The sequence below is a fragment of the Littorina saxatilis genome, linkage group LG10 (assembly GCF_037325665.1).
Source record: "Littorina saxatilis isolate snail1 linkage group LG10, US_GU_Lsax_2.0, whole genome shotgun sequence".
Lineage (NCBI taxonomy): Eukaryota > Metazoa > Mollusca > Gastropoda > Littorinimorpha > Littorinidae > Littorina > Littorina saxatilis.
The window spans coordinates 16,605,951-16,608,450 of record NC_090254.1 but is presented as its reverse complement, the minus strand read 5'-3'; the positions used below and the strand labels follow the sequence as shown (position 1 = coordinate 16,608,450).

General features: G+C 48.4%; 1 protein-coding gene across 2 annotated transcripts in view; it reads right to left on the bottom strand.

Annotated features, from left to right (window-relative positions):
- Positions 1-2,500, bottom strand: part of LOC138978277 (voltage-gated potassium channel subunit beta-2-like) — a 179,920-nt gene that overhangs the window by 170,221 nt on the left and 7,199 nt on the right. The window lies entirely within an intron of this gene.

Below are 2,500 nucleotides of genomic sequence, written 5' to 3'. Positions count from 1 at the left end.
CAAGCTAAGACACACACATCACTGTCTCACACTCTCTGTCACAGACAGCAAGCTAAGACACACACATCACTGTCTCACACTCTCTGTCACAGACAGCAAGCTAAGACACACACATCACTGTCTCCCGCTCTCTGTCACAGACAGCAAGCTAAGACACACACATCACTGTCTCACACTCTGTGTCACAGACAGCAAGCTAAGACAACAAATCACTGTCTCCCTGACTCTCTGTCACAGACAGCAAGCTAAGACACACACATCACTGTCTCCCACTCTCTGTCACAGACAGCAAGCTAAGACTCACACATCACTATCTCACACTCTGTGTCACAGACAGCAAGCTAAGACTCACACACATCACTGTCTCACACTCTCTGTCACAGACAGCAAGCTAAGACACACACATCACTGTCTCCCGCTCTCTGTCACAGACAGCAAGCTAAGACACACACATCACTGTCTCACACTCTGTGTCACAGACAGCAAGCTAAGACACACACATCACTGTCTCACACTCTCTGTCACAGACAGCAAGCTAAGACACACACACATCACTGTCTCACACTCTCTGTCACAGACAGCAAGCTAAGACACACACATCACTGTCTCACACTCTCTGTCACAGACAGCAAGCTAAGACACACACACATCACTGTCTCCCACTCTCTGTCACAGACAGCAAGCTAAGACACACACATCACTGTCCCCCACTCTCTGTCACAGACAGCAAGCTAAGACACGCACATCACTGTCTCAGACTCTGTCACAGACAGCAAGCTAAGACACACACATCACTGTCTCACACTCTGTGTCACAGACAGCAAGCTAAGACACACACATCACTGTCTCACACTCTCTGTCACAGACAGCAAGCTAAGACACACACATCACTGTCTCACACTCTCTGTCACAGACAGCAAGCTAAGACAACAAATCACTGTCTCCCTGACTCTCTGTCACAGACAGCAAGCTAAGACACACACATCACTGTCTCACACTCTCTGTCACAGACAGCAAGCTAAGACAACACATCACTGTCTCCCGCTCTCTGTCACAGACAGCAAGCTAAGACACACACATCACTGTCTCCCGCTCTCTGTCACAGACAGCAAGCTAAGACACACACATCACTGTCTCTCACTCTGTGTCACAGACAGCAAGCTAAGACACACACATCACTGTCTCACACTCTGTGTCACAGACAGCAAGCTAAGACACACACATCACTGTCTCACACTCTCTGTCACAGACAGCAAGCTAAGACACACACATCACTGTCTCACACTCTCTGTCACAGACAGCAAGCTAAGAAACACACATCACTGTCTCACACACTCTGTCACAGACAGCAAGCTAAGACACACACATCACTGTCTCACACACTCTGTCACAGACAGCAAGCTAAGACACACACATCACTGTCTCACACTCTCTGTCACAGACAGCAAGCTAAGACACACACATCACTGTCTCACACACTCTGTCACAGACAGCAAGCTAAGACACACACATCACTGTCTCACACTCTCTGTCACAGACAGCAAGCTAAGACACACACATCACTGTCTCACACACTCTGTCACAGACAGCAAGCTAAGACACACACATCACTGTCTCAGACTCTCTGTCACAGACAGCAAGCTAAGACACACACATCACTGTCTCACACTCTCTGTCACAGACAGCAAGCTAAGACACACACATCACTGTCTCACACTCTCTGTCACAGACAGCAAGCTAAGACACACACATCACTGTCTCACACTCTCTGTCACAGACAGCAAGCTAAGACACACACATCACTGTCTCACACTCTGTGTCACAGACAGCAAGCTAAGACAACAAATCACCGTCTCCCTGACTCTCTGTCACAGACAGCAAGCTAAGACAACAAATCACTGTCTCCCTGACTCTCTGTCACAGACAGCAAGCTAAGACACACACATCACTGTCTCACACTCTCTGTCACAGACAGCAAGCTAAGACACACACATCACTGTCTCACACTCTGTGTCACAGACAGCAAGCTAAGACACACACATCACTGTCTCACACTCTCTGTCACAGACAGCAAGCTAAGACACACACATCACTGTCTCACACTCTCTGTCACAGACAGCAAGCTAAGACACACACATCACTGTCTCACACTCTCTGTCACAGACAGCAAGCTAAGACACACACATCACTGTCTCACACTCTCTGTCACAGACAGCAAGCTAAGACACACACATCACTGTCTCACACTCTGTGTCACAGACAGCAAGCTAAGACACACACATCACCGTCTCACACTCTGTGTCACAGACAGCAAGCTAAGACACACACATCACCGTCTCACACTCTGTGTCACAGACAGCAAGCTAAGACACACACATCACCGTCTCACACTCTCTGTCACAGACAGCAAGCTAAGACACACACATCACTGTCTCACACTCTCTGTCACAGACAGCAAGCTAAGACACACACACATCACTGTCTCACACTCTCTGTCACA